Source organism: Ruditapes philippinarum, unplaced genomic scaffold (genome assembly GCF_026571515.1).
Source record: "Ruditapes philippinarum isolate M1 unplaced genomic scaffold, ASM2657151v2 ctg1089_1_1_1_1, whole genome shotgun sequence".
In the NCBI taxonomy this organism is placed as follows: Eukaryota; Metazoa; Mollusca; class Bivalvia; order Venerida; family Veneridae; genus Ruditapes; species Ruditapes philippinarum.
In genome coordinates, this window is record NW_026866765.1 from 64665 (window position 1) to 84081 (window position 19417).

The 19417-nt window shown below is 28.8% G+C and overlaps 1 long non-coding RNA gene across 1 annotated transcript; it reads left to right on the forward strand.

Moving 5' to 3' along the window:
• Positions 1-2130: 2130 nt before the first annotated feature.
• LOC132733617 (uncharacterized) lies at positions 2131-4642 on the forward strand. The gene is made up of 3 exons (XR_009626187.1): positions 2131-2704; positions 2966-3266; positions 4063-4642. It is a non-coding gene; the product is annotated as an uncharacterized LOC132733617 (long non-coding RNA).
• Positions 4643-19417: the final 14775 nt, after the last annotated feature.

Consider the following 19417-nt stretch of genomic DNA (forward strand, 5'->3'; position numbering starts at 1 on the left):
AATGGAAGTTCTAAATTTAGAATGACTTGATGTTATTCAGACGGTTTGTATAACTTCTCCGTGGTGCAGGGGTAACGCGCTCGCTTAGTGAGTGAGAGGTCTGGAGTTCAAATCCCAGTCGAGGAAACTTTTTTTTAAAATTCTTTTTTAAGAGTCTTTGTTAAGGAAGTAGTCATGATATGCAAGGATAAAGTGTGGCTGTCGTAAAAAATGAACATAAATGATTTTTTGATGCAACTCTAGTTATGCAAATTCCGTATGTATCAAACTCTGGTGCCTTGCGAGATGAATTATAATACATAAAAATAAACTTATACAGGAAAATACATACAGATATACAGTACGATTTAGATTGCAAAGATCAGAAAATACCACAGAACTTGCAGCCCTTTGATTCTTTATAAATATACATGCTTATAGTAAGCTCCAGGATTATTTACATCTGTGTTAAACAACAGTTAAAGTCGTTACAAGCCCTAATTTAGAATAATATTGTTTTCTTCAGGCCGTTCACACATAAATTCACCGTGGCTGAGGGGTTTTCGCACTCGCTTAGGAAGCGAGAGGTCTGGAATCCAATTCCCAGTAAAGTTAAACTCTTTTTTTTTAATTGTTTAAGTCAAATAAACATTGGATTGAATATCAGTGTTGCAATAAGTCTTATAGCCAATTTACTACAATTAAAACGCTGGAAAGCATTGGTGGCACTATAATCTCACAACCTGTACTTATCTTACATTCTGAGACCCAAACAAATTCAGCGCCTTCTGTGCTTTAATTGATTGCTTTTTCGTTTTAAAATTTGTATGGGTAATGTTAAGGCTGTTTAATGCTGATTAGATACAATGTAAGTTACATAAACACTTTTAATAAGTTTACAAGCCACAAAAACAATATATAAATACTTTCAACGGAGTTTTATTGTGTTGCTTTATGTTGCTGTGCCCGAAGGTATTCACAACTTACCGATCAATTTGATCAAATTAATTTAGAAAACATAAATCTGACCGGATGATAAGCATGTTGTTTGAAAACATACGGGTGTTAGCAAAAATAAAAATAAAAAAAACATATTTTTTGTTCTGGGTTTTACGTCACATCGACACAGTAGAGGTCATGTTGCGACGTTACAGCTTTACTGGTGAAGGAAGACCTTTAGGTGCCCTTCCGTGCATTATTTCAGACACGAACGGCCACCTGAGTACAACCACCGACGTTCCGTAAGCTAGCTTGATAGCTTCCTCACATGAAAGAATCCAAAGTCCCTGTTGGGATTCGAACCCACAGCGGTGAGGGGCAAGTGGTTTGAAGTCAACGACCTTAACCACTCGGCCACGGACGCCCAAGATATACATATTAAAACATATAAATTTCAATGGTGGAACTGCATTTAGCACATTATAGCGTGTGAAACATGTAAATATGATTAATGTCGTTATTTTATTATAGAACGGATGTCGAAATTCATAATTTAGATGTTAAGTTGTATACTGCAGCCTGTTATAACGTGACACCGTATTTACAGATATATGAGACATTTGTTGTGCAATCGTAGAAGTAACTTGAGAAATATACCAGGTATAAAGTAAATTAACGTTCGGTTATTCAGCGTTAAATTTATAACGGTAGCTAGCACCATGATAAGTAAGCAAACATTAGTCATTAAACATAATTTATCAGCATTGAGACATATAGCGGCGTTGCGACATACAGCGTTGCTACACACGTGCCTTTATAACAAATGTTAAAAAAAGTTTTTAGTAATATGTTTATCTTTGGAAAAACATACATACAATTCTTGTTTCTCTATTCCTTGTTTCTTTGTTTCTTGATTCCTTAAACTTTTGCGATAACCGTAATTAATTAAGTTTCAATGTAATTATATTATCATTACAAATGTATCTGACTGTCAAAATACTGAAATGATATAATTTCTATGAATTTGGACATAAATGTTATTTTCATTTCCTGTTGCTTTGTAATTGTCTTGACAGAATATTAAATGATTTTGTGTCTCTTGTTTTCCGGTGTGTATATTAAAAATAAGTTTGACATTAGTCTGTAATCAAACAAATACTGTAATAGCGAAGGGTTATGTTTCCAGTATCTAGTAAACTTTTTCAATGTTTTACACGGTACATATTTCATACGTTTATTGTAGTCCTTCTTACCCATGCCTTTATGTACGTTTATCGTTAGAAGATTTTTTGCCTTTTACTAAATATTTTATCTTTCTAAAGTACATGTAGTACAAAAACCACCATAAAACTGTAAACATTAAAATTGCTAGGTTTTATTGTACACTATTTGATTAAATATATGCATAAGAAGCCGATATGATAAGGAAAAAGGTTTGTGAGAGAAACGTATATGTCTGCTGTTCGTGCAAACAGATAAACGACAATGTGAAAATAATATTCTGTTGTTATAGAAAAAGCAAAACAGAATGATACAGAGCATAATCGACAAAGGGATACACTTAATATAATTGAATATGAAAACATGCCATATGTCTTAATGTAGTAGATACAGATGCATATGACTAATACTCGAATTTTGAAAACCATAATATATTATCAAAAGACTAGCACACTATTGTAATGTTACACGATAACGCCAAAAAATACCTTTATATTTTTAAAATATCTTATTAAATATACTTATTTTTTCAGCATATTTCAAGACATTGAATAAAGTTATACAGGTACCCATCAATAAGTTATGTTATGTACGTTAAGATCTTTGAAAATTACAAAAATTCAATTAAAGAGTTTTTCCTTGAAATGAGCACAATACCGGTACTATTACTATTATTATCTTCATAAAATGAACACGCTTTTTGTGCTAAATTAATGAAAAGAATTTTGTCTAATTATTCCAAGTTTCATTAGATTAAATTGCAAACAGACCGATAAAATATCTTTTATTATACGACTGTGCTATGGTATTTTCGTGTTTTGAACAGATTCAGCATTTATATAATGGCAGAATTAACCGAAGTATGACCGAAGGGTTATTCAACATCAGAAGAGAGAATCGGCCCAGCCTGTTTTGGTTCAAATAGAAGAAAATAGTCTCAGGGAATAGTACATATGTGTTATATAAAATGTATAAGTGTGTGTACTAAAACAACGTAATATAACACTAAATGACAGTGATGATTCGAATTAAAAAGCAAAACATTACAAACAATGGCTATTGAAACTTCAAGGAAGAAGTAATCGAGAGGTAATCGAGTGATGCTTGGAAATTTGTTAATTAATCAGGTATTTATATACTCGCCATTTCCATGTTTTGTATACATTGATGTTAATATTTTCCTGTTTCTATTTGTATTAACATCACAGACTTATTACCTTTATTGCGTAAGTTTTTAATTAAGATTCTTAACTATTGTTTTAGCTTAGGTACATCTCTTTCATTGTCATGCAAATGTGTGCCATGCATTTTAATAAAAGAATCGTAACGATAGCTGAAATTATTGTAATTCAACTTCTCGAACCTTATATTATTACAATTTTACATGTATTGTACTTTACACAATTAATCTTAACACTTTAACAAGCATAATAATTTTACGCATGTTATAAGACTTAATAAATTATTTCTAAAAATTACATGTATATCCATATGATTTTTATTGTTAATGTTTATTATTCTTGCATATAATGATCCTTAAATGTTGTTTTCACTCGTTCCATTTGTCCATGAATAAAAAGTAACATAATAAATTTATTAGTATTAATCCTTGCAATAAATCAAATAAATAAAATTATATCTACTTGAAAACCCCGTTTTGCTTAAAGTGTATTTCTAAGACCTATATCACACACACATCAGAGGGTAAAAAAATGAATATATTTCAGATTGAGTATGTGATACATGCACATTTTGTCAGTCCTTAATTGAGTGATAAGTTTTCAATTAAATACATACAGTCATGTGTTTCATTTGTGTCAAGCAATTTGATCGTTTAAAACTTTTGAATAAATGTATGACTTATTTTATTACATTAAAGAAATGAGAAAAAAATGCAATGAAATTGTTCATTTTATTTTTCAGCCTTAAGAAGAAAGAAACAGTGATTTGACATTAAACAATCAAGAAGATGATACTGGATATTAAAATAAAAAGGCGTCAAATAAGGAGTAACCATAAAATACGGATACAACGGATAAAAGACAAGTGATGCATTGGAACAAACGCGAACAATTTTGAATGCGCGCTGAAGACATCAGGCATAAACATTTAACTTTGAATTGCTGAAGTGATTTTGGTATTCCCAATAGCCTTCGATCTGAAGGTAACACTGTTCTAAAAATAGATTTTACCTTATCACCACTACATCACCTGAACTGACTTTCGGACAAGGGATTAGGGAGTTCACACTATACATGATGTTAATCAGCGTATATTTACTTTGTTTACATGCAATATTATAAGAAATTGTAGAATGCAAACAAGTTGGAAATGGAATTTAGTGTGAAAAGAAAAGGGACAACTACACAGTGTACTTTTGAAAAGTTAAATTTAAACATATGTCACAATCTGCTCTGGCCTCTATATTTGTCAATAAAAAGGTTTTTGTCATTCAGGCAGAAAAAAAAGTTTGACTCTTTTGATTGATGAGGCGAAGTTTACAAAATGCAGAGTTGTGCGTATTCTAAAATTATTAAAGAATTAATTTAAGATATTATAGTTATTAATATAATACTCGTAGCACTTTGTTGGATAGATTCATGACTTCTCCAATCTGCGTATTTTACATATAAACAAAATTTTGTGCGGTATATCTGGGACAGAAAGATACTTTTTCATTTTTAGTCCCAATTTCTTAAAATCATACTATATCATATCACCATTTCTAATTTTGATAAACAGTGAAACAAAAACAAATTGCCAAGCGCCGGCATTTTTCTCAAATTGACATGCAGGGAAAGTATTGCCCCCGAAAGTTATTTCTTTTTCACCATATCATCTTATTTTTTCCTGATGGTTTTAAACCATCTCAATCATGCTTTACGTAAGTTTAACCCCAGGAACATCATTTCCATTGGGAGAAATGTGAATAAAAGTATTCGTAACCATTACATGTTGTATAATCTACATGTAGATTAACCAGTTTCCTTGTCCGAATGTTATCGATATGTGGCTATTTTTAGAACAGGTCTCTTATCAGTGACGTATACGATGCTTATCTCAGATCGTTCCCTATTCATCATGTTCAACTAAAGTTTGTTTGTTTTGTCTTTTTTTTTCTAAAAAAAATCAAACTTGTTATTAGTATTTGATTCTGCTAAAATATTAATTCCGGGAAATGTATATATAATATGTCTTATCAGTGCTTTGAGTTTTTGTGTAATAAAATATTGCGCAATATTAAAATATTTGATAAGTATGAATTTCTGAGACATATTGTGCCATAAACTTCTGTTTGTTCATAATCTTTGGTATTAAATACTTAAAGGCACGTCATGCCTCAAAAATGTTGTGCTGTTAGTTTTATTTATGTTTGGTATCTTGTTACCGTTTCATAAAAAATAGTACTCACTCATTGTCCATATAGAACAATTTTGTGATATATTTTGGGACATATTGTGCCTTTAACCTTTTTACAATTTTTGATACTAGCTTTTAAAATCCAATATCTTTCTTTCATAAACATATTTTCTTTATATGTTTGATATGTTTCAATGTTCAAATTGATTTTTGTTTTTTTTTCTGATTTTCGATATCATTTAGGAAATTAGATATGAGATCAGAATTCTCCATAAATAATTTATTTGTTATTTCTATTACATTCGATGAATGTTCAGTAATACCAACTTTGTCTTTTTTGTGTTTGTTTCAGTAACAATGCATGCAATTTTATGAAAAAAATGAAACTTTAATCTCTTTTTATGCTATGCATATATTTTATTGCAAGTTAAATGATTTCTTTTTTCTTTGAAAAAAATAATTAAACACAGAAAAACACACAGACAACATGAAAAATGATCTATGAAAACATATCATTGAACAGGACTAAAATTGTATATATAAACAAAGCAACCTGGTTTAAAACGGCCGAGCATTTTTAAGATACTTTTGTTGTTAGATAAAATTAATAGTTTAGTTTCATTTTCAGTTATGTATCCGTTTTTTTTTTATTTAACTTTAACTTGTGTTACATAATAGTTTTCATAAAGTTAGAAATGTATATATTATTATATCATTTTTAAAACGCATTTATTCTTTTTAATGAAATACCTGAAGATAGTGTAGAACTTCTCACAATTTGGGTAATAAATCAACTTAACGTTTAACTTTCATTATTTCAGCGAAATGCGTAATGAATAGACTATTAGTGCTAGCATTTCTTAGGTCAGTGTATTTATTGACTTCTAGCGAAAATGATTAATGTGAAATCGACTGTCAGTAAAATGGACATTATTTTACAACTAAATAGATTGTACGATTAGCCTAGAATGAAAGCTTATTAGTTTAGCAACCTCTTTGAGTAAAGATATTTTAGAACATTGAATAATCACTTTTGGAACATACAGTTATCTGTTAAATGTCTGCATAATCTTGAATATTATTTCAAAATTATTAATAGTTGAAGATGTGTCATATTACCATAAAATCGTTTGAAATAAAACGTTGGTTGAGTGAGATCTGTCTTCTTTCTGAACCAGGTTATATAATTATTTATATTTACTCATCATTAAAACAATAGATTTTCATGACACAAAAATCACACCATCTCATATATTATGGATAATGATATACCGCATTTTTATTACATTTTAACCAATTGATGTTTTTATCACATTTCAATTCACTTTATATTACATCACTAACATAATTTATCTTATTTTATCTTTATTAAATCATTTTATTTATTTATTTATCATTAATTTATTTATGCATTTATATTTATTCATTTATTTATTTACTAGTATTCATATTGTTATTTATGTATTTACTTATATTTACTTATTTATTCATCCCTTTATTTATCTATTTGTTTATTTATGAATAATTAAAAAAAGTAAAAATCTTCCTATCATTTAATTCTTTATTAACTGCTTTACATGTATTTTACGAGTAAATTACCTGTTCATTTTGTTAAAAGTTAGAAAGAAAAGGAGCTTATCTTTCCATACTGTATAAATGGGTAATTTGGAAACACATCCCGGTAAATATAACAATTATATTGTTAGAGCGCAATATGTTTTCTGATATTTATTTTAAGACTTCTAAGCATAGTTACTGTAGTAAAATGAGAAAAATAGTATGACATTATACCATTATTCTAAAAATAACTGACTGATTTTTTCTCATTTTAATCATCATCATCATTATTATTATTATTATTATTTGTTTATTTTTGTTATCATTATTATTTAATTATCAAAATAGATATTATATTTTTGCGCAAGTATTTTTTTTCTAAAAAAGGTGATAATTGATGTTTATAATGATTAAACTTTAGGTAAATGGATAAGTATTTTATATAAATAGATAGCTGATTGACAATAATATGTAACTACTAGCTTAAAAAAATTATAATATCAACATCAGTTTTAGATAGCTTTTAACTATTTTCTTCTTACTTTTGTTGTTTACTTACTACATATTTTTATTGTAACAATATGATGTATGATGGAAAATGTTAAATAAAGTAACGAATTGTCACAAAAATAAAACAAATGTTTGAGTTATATTATTACTCTCCATTTTGTCGTTGATCATATCCTCTTCAATAAAACAGGGGTAAACCATATATCATGCAACATTTTCATCTCAATAAATAACAATCAAAGGCAAAGATCAAACTAACGTATGAGGAATGCAATGAAAAATGTATCATGTATATTCATTTAATTGAACAGTATTAGTCCATATGCCCGCACTATACCAATTACGGAGAATTAACTGCATTAATGACAGTATTACTTATCCTTTTAAAGTATAAGAAATACATTCTTTTATGTATACGTATATGTGTTCATCAAATAATTCCGAACAACGATTTCCAACATTATCCTTCGAAAAAAGATAAAGGGATATCATCTGCAAACGGACAGGTACAATGCGTTTGAGGTTTAAAAGATAGGGGAATTATTCCTCTAAGTCTGGCAACAATCTATCGCTCTTTTTGCATGTAAATTTGTTGCTGAAAAAGTGTCTTAAGGTAGACCCCCGGAAAAAGGACATCTGGAATTTCCTTTTTTATTCTGGAACGCATTACATATACATGCATAAACATAAACGTAATCTAATAATGTCATATATATTTGCTTTTGCTTCTTTACAAAAAAACTTTCATGATCTGAAAAGTTCCTTTCTGAATAATTCTGTAAAATATGTAATTAATACAAGTAACTTCAATTTGCCAAACATTAGATCCTAGAAACGATAAGTAACAGAATGTACACTTGATTCCTTGGGCTTTAAAGTTTTTTTTTTGAATATAATATTGCCATTAAAAGAATCCCAAACATTAGGACAATTAAAATAATGTTATAAATAAATTTAGATTAAATTGTAAAGTTCTACCGCATAACTTGAAAAGGGTTTTCTCTTTCAAAGTTCACAAATAAAACTGTTTTAACAAAACAAAATAAAAAAGCAATTATTTACAATCTCATGTTACCAAATGAAATCGATTTTGGTCTAAGTTGGATTTTCCGATAATTTCGTATCGTAAATTAAGGAATATGGAGACGAAAGAAAGGAAATGAAACTTTCTCATTTCTGCTTCTAAGACAGACAATAACAGACAATGGGGTTACGTCGATATTACATCATTTTATCCCCAAAGCATTTGACCTTCCACTTTATTTGTCTAATATCATGAAATTGTTTTGTTTAAAGTACATCTTTTCATCATGTTGTTTATAATTATCACCGTATAAGTAAACATGAGAAAAACAACATGACGTACTTTTTGCCCCTAGATAAAACAATCTATCAACATATAATATTTTGTTAAGTAATGTTTTAGAGCATGTTTGATATTTAACAGCTGATGAAAGCAGCGCTGAATATAAGTTTGTCATAAAAAAGCAAAATGTAAAAATGTAGCATTTTTTTTCCATACAAAATACTTATTCACTGTAATTTACTTATTACCAAGAGAAATAGCATAATAAATAAATAAATAAATAAATAAATAAATAAATAAATAAATAAATAAATAAATAAATAAATAAATAAATAAATAAAATAAATAAATAAATAAATAAATAAATAAAATAATACATAAATAAATACATAAAGAAATAAATGCATTTCTTGGGCTAAATGTTTATATGATTATCACTGTATTCTAATGATATACTTCTGCTTCCAGGTAATTATATGATGTTCAAACGTAAAATAACGGTAGATGTCTACTCAAATATAGATATATAACTAACATGATATCAAGTGTTTCTTTGATTTCGATTAAATTTGTATTTCATAATCCTGAAAAATCCTAAATACTTAAAATGTAAATGAATGTCATTATATGTAAATGCAAACCTATGCAAATGCTTACAGCTATGCATGTTTTCCTTATAAAGTATATTAAGTTTTAATCAATACGAATCTTCCTTAGTCATTTGTGAATATTTAGAGAAATTAACTGTTTTAATTCAAGTAACATCATTACTTTTTCGCAATCAAGTTGAATTAGTAATATATTTTTTTAGATTGGCTATTAGTATTGGTGACTGACCAATTATTGATATAATAAATTGATAAATTTTGATTATACAATATCAAAACTACAAAAGACTGTCCCATTCTTTTTAAAGAATTGAGCGTGACGATATATCATAGGAAAGTATGAAACATTTTACTTTTTGTAATACTCAAATAAAAAATGCAAACTGCTGAGTTATTTTCATTTTAAACTGTTCGACGACCATTGACACTTTGATGGACATACACTCATTTATGTTAGTATTACTAAAACATTTGCGAAAACATGCTGATCGTTTTTATTGAATTATCCTTTTCAAGCTTTAGACTTTCCTTTGATTGTTTTCAACGGAAATGAAAGAGATTGCATCAAAACGTATATGTTTACAACAAAAATTAATACGCATAGACATCTATTAATTATTAAAAAAAATTGAATATTACACTATCATAATGGGAAATCATTTCGACGTACTAAAATGGCTTGCAATTTTACATTTTTACATGCTTTTTCAGATTTTAACAAATCAACGGATGAAAGTCTTTTAAATTCTAGTATAAAACAATGTTTAACTTATAAAATGCAAGAGATTCTTTTCCGTTGCCCAGGAAAAATGGCACGGTCTTAAAGTAAGGCATACGACCTTACAATAAAATGTGTAAAAAATATTACAGAAAATGGATACATTGTTGAACTGCAAATGGCACATGCTTCTTAAGTGTAAAAAATACGTAAGTATTCTTAACACATGTGTGACACATACGTAAGAATAATATGTCATGTTAAGTTCAATTTATATTGCAACGCCCTCATTGGCCATATGTAATTTCCAAATTCAAATTACATTATGAATATATGTGAAAAATAAATGTAGGAAACGGTTTTACATTTTATGATTCCAAACCTCAATTGATATCGTCAACAACTAATGAGGGAGTATACTTCCGCGATAAGTGATATTGTTTAATGTGTCTTAGTTTAAGAAATTCAACAAAAATATAACAATATTTGCAAACATATGAGGATGGATATAAGGGATAAGCAACAACGCTATTTACATAACCATGCAAATGTTTTCCGTAGCGAACAAACTGATACTGTGATAAGAATTAAGTCCATAATTACTTGTCCATAGTGTTTTCTGAATCATATGAATCAGATAAAAAGGACTGTTCTTTTTAAAGAATTTGAATCATTAACCTTAATTTGACCTTGCAACAAGGAATCTCCTACTAATAAGTAAATTTCATAGTAAACATTCTATCAATAAATGTCGGTCATTAACTTATGTTGTACTATGCTTAAAGGAAAAAAATCACACTTGTTTCGAATATCCTCGTTATAAGTTAGAAACGTAATGATTAAACAAATTCAAGTTAGTAGTTTGTTTATTGATTACAAATATAATTTTTACGAAAAATAAGTAATCGAACGAAAAGTTTAAAATAAATGTATGTATAACGACTCAAACCTAGTTATCAATGCCACATGTTTACTTTTGCTTTAATAGCGCTTCAACAATCGCAGTATTTTATAATGTATATAATGCAATGAAATCTGTATAATATACATGTACTTTCTTCGAATTAGCCAAATTGATAATTAGATAAAATGTCTTGGAATATATGCGAAAAAGCTACAACGAACCTTTTTTCCATTTAATTTTACTCTTTCGAACATTAGCACTGAGAAGAAATTATAGTACATTACGATAAGGGAATAAAATGTTAACATGTAAAAGTAATACAAGTGTACAGCTCTGGCCTTCTCGGGTAATTTAAAAAAAGAGTTATCTATTTCAAACTACAAAAAAGCAATTATTTGAAATCTCAAGTTTCCAAATGAAATCGATTTTGGTCGAGTTAGATTCTTCGATACATGTAACATGCTATCGTAATTTAAGAATTTTGAGGCGAAAGAAATGAAATTAAAATTTCTCATTTGTGCTGACAGACAATATCAATGGGATAATATCGCTTTCCAAAGATCCTAAAAACTTGAAATAAGCAAAGTGCGCATCTTTATAATAGTGTGGTTACCGAGTAATTATTAGTGAAGTACGTGCATAGAAAAGGTAGAATACTATCGTTGTCTAGTCTCATGCTTTTATCAAAATTAATATCGGGATTATTACATGGTAGCTATTACCAGCTGAAACTACTTTTATATCTGTTTGTTTGACGTCATAAGAAGAACGTGCATATGTGCACATATTTTTCCATACGTTATAAAATCTTAGTTTGTATGAGGCATTCTGATATATTACACAATCAACTATACCATGTATACTGTGCACGCGAAAATATCGACCAAACAAATGAAAAATAATAAAAAGAGATAAGTTATACATTTAACCACAACTAGACAATCTTTTTTTATTAATGATTTAATTATTACCATTGTTTTCATCAGCTCCAAAACAAATACAATTTATTACAAAACAAAAAAAACCAACAACAAAAAAACCGGATACTTTATCTTATAATGTTCATATTTTAGACAAAAGATACCTATAATATCATTTACTATCACCATGTCTTGCAAACAGTAACAAATTCTGCACTCGATTTTTATCATATGCGCACAGATACATGCATAAACGTTCTATATTATTGTCATAAATGTTTACTTTTGCTTCTTTAAAAAAGACCTCCAATGATCTAAAAAAATTCTTTCTGAACAATTCTGTGGAATATGTATTTAATACCAGTAACTTCAAATTGCCAACTATATTATTAGATCCTAGAAACGATAAATAACAGAATATACACTTGATTCCTTGGGCTTAAAGTGAATAGATTAAATTGTAAAGTTCTTCGGCATAACTTGAAAAAGGGTTTTCTCTCTCAAAGTTCATAAATAAAACTGTTTTAACAAAACAAAATAAAAAAAACAATTATGTACAATCTCATGTTACCAAATGAAATCGATTTTGGTCTGAGTTGAATCTTCCGATAATTTCGTATCGTAAATTAAGGAATATTGAGACGAAAGAAAGGAAATGAAAATTTCTCATTTGTGCTGCTAAGACAGACAATAACAGACAATGGGATTATGTCGATATTACATCATTTTATCCCCAAAGCATTTGACCTTTCTCTTTTTATTAAATCATAATTATGTTGCCGATTTCTTAAATGGTAGTCAATTTTCAATGAAATCTCTATTAGGACTTACAAATCCTGTAGAGTCCGTAATTCATTTCTCCTAATTCGGCTCTCCAATTATGTCCGTCCAATGGTATATAGTGAGTGAACAGCTGAAAATCATAATGAATTAACAGGTTGCCACAATGTCTTTCATTTTCATATTTTACTTAGCATAAATGATTGTGGCTAAAGTAAATTTCTGTTAATATGTATTGGACTTTTTCTTGTAGCGTTCAATTTAAAAGAGTGGGGCAATCATTTTATATATTTTAGTTAATTTTTTTATTTTATTCTAAACGTTTTCCAATATCAACTGTTGGTCGGTCACACTTTTAATTGTAAAATAGTCATTCAATAGTTGCTGATTTGTACTATGTCGCATTTTTGCTCCGTAGGGTGCCAGGCGAAACATAACAAAAAACGTCAAAGTAACCACTCTGTCGTATTTTCGTGTTTTCGCCTGACGCCTCACGGAGCGACTGTCTGACAAAGTGGTCACATTATCATAATCTCGTGTCTTTACCTGGGATCCCGTTAGGGGAATGTGCGACAAAGTTATGTCTTGTGGTTTCGTCTGGCGCCCGACCATATCTAAAAACTTACGATATTAAAATGTTATGCCATTTATATTTATCTAGGTTATATATATATATATATATATATATATATATATATATATATATATATATATATATATATATATATATATAATGCTTTAAGCTTGAATGGGTCTCATTAATTCATAAATGTATACAAATTCTTTGAATGTAATGAACAAGTAGTATAGTATCAAATTCTTGGAAAAGAACACCCCGCAATACAGATAATAGTAAAAAAGTAAATGACTATCTTCAGAGAATGCCTTGCTAAGACACATGCTATTACTTCTCTGAAATTATTCATTGCTTCAACATAAATCATTTTCAGACATCTTAAAAGATCTGTCACAATTTTGTATTTCCTTCAGGCTCGAAACGTTATTTTTCGTTTGAGAAATGATTTGTAAAAACGTTATCACTTTTTCGACGCCGCCCCTATCAAAACGGTACATCAGGGGTTTCAAGAAGGGGGATATGCCCCCTTCTGTTTGTGACAATTGTCTGTCAAACTATTGTCCTGAATTATTAGAATTTAACTGTAAATAAGACTTCCTCCGGAATATATTCTAACACTCAGTCACAGATTGGTTGGCAGTGACAAAACTTACTACAGTGGCAGAAATGTATTTCAAATGTTTTCTTCTCATAAATACAAGTTCTTCAAGATGAGTGCTAAGACATCTGGAGCATTGCTAAGATTACTTCATACGTAGAAATTGACAATTAAAATTTAATTGAGATTAGTTACAATAAATAGTGTATTGGTTAATATTGTGAATGCCAAGCATCTGTGGTCTTTATAAAGTTAAAGATAATCTTGAGATTGCCCTCCCCCCTATATACATGTCCCGTTTGCTCTTGTTGAAACCACACATGTGATAAAAAACTGCAGGGTTAACTTGGATTACCATCAGGTGATCAATAGTCTATCTTGCATTGTATTCAAATAACCTCTTTGAATAAAGATCTACCTGTTCAAAAAAATAAAAATAAAGAAGGCTGTACTCTTTTATAGAAAAAAGTAACAAGGGAAAACATATTAATGATTACAAATGTTATCAAGATTTGATATCACAAAATGTCAAGGATGAAGAAAATATTAAGCATTAAAAGTTAAATGCTGATTAGAAAATGTACAGCGGGACCAAAACACGAACCCAGGGCTCCTAAAATACAGTTCCGCTGCTGAACCGACTGATCTGATAGGGTGCTGTTTTATTTTTGAACAGTAAAATGTTGTTGTATGAATGTTTCAACTACGTTTAAGGCAATCCCATTTATAATTCCTACACATTTTCTCTCCATCAAATGTATCCTACAGAAGAAAGGGTTGATAATTAAAAAAAAGGTCATGCATTGTTGTAAATATGAGAAAAACGTTTTCATTGCAATTTAACAAGACGGAAAGTTGGAATATACTGTAATTATTTATAGATCGGAATATCTAATTTATTGTCACATGCTGACGCATAAAGCAAAATACTATCAACTTATTTTTTCAAGCAAATGCCTTCATACTACTCTTATAACTTTCATTTCTCTGTCATTTTAACAATCCTAACATTTCTCAAATGACATACATATTTGTAAAATATATAAAATATGATAAACAAGATCAACAAGGAAAGGCGGCTTTCAATGAACGCAAAGTTTTCATACAATCATCAAAAAGACAAGAAGGATTTTTAGAAGATTTTCCACATCCAACAATTTCAAATTACTAATTCGTGATTCCCCCCATATATCGAAAATTGCACAAAATTAATTCATAACACTTTTGAAAAACTGTAAATTTCTCGCTTTCTAAAATTATACTTCTACTACAATCAAATAGAAAAATAATCACGCAGATAATCATGTTTACAATGAGATCGATTTTTATTTCCTTTTTACCTGCTGTAGATAGAGGGCTTTATAGAACACAGAAAGTAAATGAAAAAATAAAATGATTTGTACTGGTGAGACAGTGACAGGGGGACAAGCGATATTGTAATTATGTCTTGTTTTCTGCAGTTCTTGTTTTCCGAAGTTACATTTCATTTGTATTTTGACGTGCCAAAAGTTTTTAGGAATGTTTAACAATTCATAAATCTTTAAAGCCTTTGTGCAATTTTATTAGTATGCATTCTGTATTCAGAGACACATGAAGGAAAGGACACACTAAAGTTACTTGCGATTTCAAATACAAATATACATTTTGATATATTGTGGCTAATGACTAAGAGTTTCGATAAAATATTACCACCGATAAAAATGAAATACATGCTCCCTAAGTGATATTGTTGAAAAATTAATCTTGTGATTTTACATCTGTTGATAAAGTTAGAACATTTATTCCCCCGGAGAATTGTTCTTTTAATGAATACTTGGAATTTTGCGCATTAATCTATTTTTTGACAGTTCCAGCGAAGATGTGAATATTTTAAAAACATGCTTTTAGTGAAATAAAAGATAACATATGTAGCATAATTTACATTCATTTGATGTCTACTTAAATGGTTTTCATATCACACCTAAAAAATTATAAGCAATAAATTATCACTGTTTGCACCATGTGATGTTCCAATTAAAATCGTTATTGGATCTGATCGTATCAATTTAGCCTCGTTTTCAATACCGAAGTTTGAAATGTTCATTAAATGTTCATGTCAAATGCATATCGTACCCCCCTCCAAAAAAAAAAAAAACAAAACAAAAACAGAACAAAAACAAAAAAACTCGTATCGATTTTCAGTGTCCAAAATCAAATGCATATCGTACTCCAAGTTGCCTCGTTCTCAATTTCGAGAGTCCAAAATTCCATGTTACATATAAATTAGACGTGAAGTTACAAAGTTCTGTCAAATATGGAAGTATGAAACAATAATGTTATTATAAGTGGTTTAAAACAATACTGATCGTTTGGGCTCATATACAGCTAATAGGTTTATAAATGACCTCAAAATACGATTTTATGAACATTAAACAGATTGCACCAAACGTGTTTACGACAAATGAATACCCAGTGGCATTTAATTGAATAAGCTACCACTTAAATGACACAAAAAATACGCAACGCGTAAGGTCTTGCAAGTGAATGTTTTGTTTGTTTTTGTTTTCAAAGTGTTGATAAATTAATGGATTAAATAGTGTTGAGTTCCATGCTTTAGAAATGTAATGGAATATAAAACAAGCTGGATTCATCGAACGGTATGGTGAACATGAATTGAATGTTTATGAAAAGAACATAAAGTACCTTTGCACAATACCGGTAAAAATGCATTTAAAATACTTCTTTTTATATAATAATTGCTTTTATGCATATTACAAAATTCACATCAAAATGACAATACAAACACTCCACCCCCAACCAAAAAAAAAACAGAAAAAAAAACACAAAAACCACAAAAACAACAAAAAATTGTCATCATTATCATCGTCATAATCATCATGATCATCATCGTCGTCGTCGACGTTTTTATTTTTATCATCATCATTTCCCTCTTTACCAGCATTTACAATCATCATCATTATTACATTCAAATCCTCATCAGATGCGTCATAATAATAACTTTCATTACATTATTCTGTTCTGTATCTACCTTTATTATCATCATCTTTGCTATCACCCTCATCGCCATCATTACTTTAATCATCACCATTATCATCGTAGTTATCATTTTCAGTAATGAATAAGCAGAGTGCGCATCTTGGTAATAGTGTGGTTACCGAGTTATTTGTAGTGAAGTACGTGCATAGAAAAGGTAGAATACTATCGTTGTCTAGTCTCATGCTTTTATCAAAATTAATATCGGGATTATTACCTTGTAGCTATTACCAGCTTAATCTACTTTTATATCTGTTTATTTGACGTCATAAAAAAGAACATGCATAGATGCACATATTTTTCCATACGTTATAAGATCTTAGTTTGTATGAGGCATTCTGAGATACTACATAATCGGAGAGATTTGCAAGCGAAAATATCGACCAAACAAATGAGAAATAATAAAAAGAGATAAGTTATACATTTATCCACAACTAGACAATCTTTTTTTATTAATGATTTAATTATTACCATTGTTTTCATCAGCTCCAAAACAAATACAATTTATTACAAAACAAACAAAAAGAAACAAAAACCGGATACTTTATCTTATAATGTTCATATTTTAGACAAAAGATTTACATATAATATCATTTACTATCACCATGTCATGCAAACTGTAACAAATTCTGCACTCGATATTTATCATATGAGCACAGATACATGCATAAACATAAATGTAATATATTATTGTCATAAACGTTTACTTTTGCTTCTTTAAAAAAGAACTCCAATGATCTAAAAAATTTCTTTCTGAATAATTCTGTGGAATATGTATTTAATATCAGTAACTTCAATTTCCAAATATATTATTAGATCCTAGAAACGATAAATAACAGAATATACACTTGATTTCTTGGGCTTAAAGTGAATAGATTAAATTGTAAAGTTCTACGGCATGTCTTGATAAGGGTTTTCTCTCTCAAAGTTCACAAATAAAACTGTTTGAACAAAACAAAATAAAAAAGCAATTATTTACAATATCATGTTACCAAATGAAATCGATTTTGGTCTGAGTTGAATCTTCCGATAATTTCGTATCGTAAATTAAGTAATATTGAGACGAAAGAAAGGAAATGAAAATTTCTCATTTGTGCTGCTAAGACAGACAATAACAGACAATGGGATTACGTCGATATAACATCATTTTATCCCCAAAGCATTTGACCTTTCACTTTATTTGTCTAATATCATGAAATTGTTTTGTTTTAAGTACATCTTTTCATCATGTTGTTTATAATAATCACCGTATATGTAAACATGAGAAAAACAACATGACGTGCTTTTTTACCCCTATATAAAACAATCGATCAACATATAATATTTTGTTTAATGATGTTTTAGAGCATGTTTGATTATTAACAGCTGATGAAAGTAGCGCTGAATATAGGTTTGTCATAAAAAAGCAAAATATAAAAATGTAGTATTTTTATTTCCAACAAAATACTTATTCACTGTACTTTACTTATTACCAAGAGAAACAGCAATAAATAAATAAATAAATAAACAAATAAATAAATAAATAAACAAACAAACAAACAAACAAATAAATAAATAAATGCATTTCTTGGGCTAAATGTTTGTATGAACATCTGATGATAAACTTCTGTTTCCAGGTAATAATATCATGTCCAAACGTTAAATAACGGTAGATGACTACTCAATTATAGATATATTACGAACATGATATCAAGTGTTTCTTTGATTTCGATTTTTTGAATAATCCTGAAAAATCCTGAAAAACTTCAAATGTAAATGAATGTCATTATATGTGAATGCAAACCTATGTTCTGAAAATGCTTATCACTATGCATGTTTTCCTTATAAAGTATATTAAGTTTTAATCAATATGAATCAACTGTTAATATCAACTTGAGAGAAATCGATTGTTTTAATTCAAGTGACTTTATGACTTTTTCGCAATCAAGTTGAGTTGAATTAGTAATATATTTTTTTAGATTGGCTATTTTTATTGGTGACTTACATGTACAGTGTAACTTCTGAATTCCGGAACTTCTAAAATCCGGAAACTTCTGAAATCAGAACATTTTTCAAGGTCCCGAATTTTCTCCTTCTGTTTTTTATGTAATTAATACCTCTGAATTCTGGAACTTCTAAATTCTGAATTTCGAAAATTTGGGTTATATCAATTCAAATTTACTTCAAAAATCCGGAATTTGAAAAAGTTGTGAAGGAATATTATAAATGAGATTGTAAAACCTTAAAAATGTCAGTATCTTCCAATTAGCAGAAACCATTAACATTGACACCTATTACAATCACAACCTGTTAAGCATGTCAAACACTTGATTAAAGTTTGAAAAATCAAAAATGAGAAGTATATTGTGATGAAAAACAAAACATACACTTTATTTAATAGCTTGTAAAACATGAAATTATTCTTTTG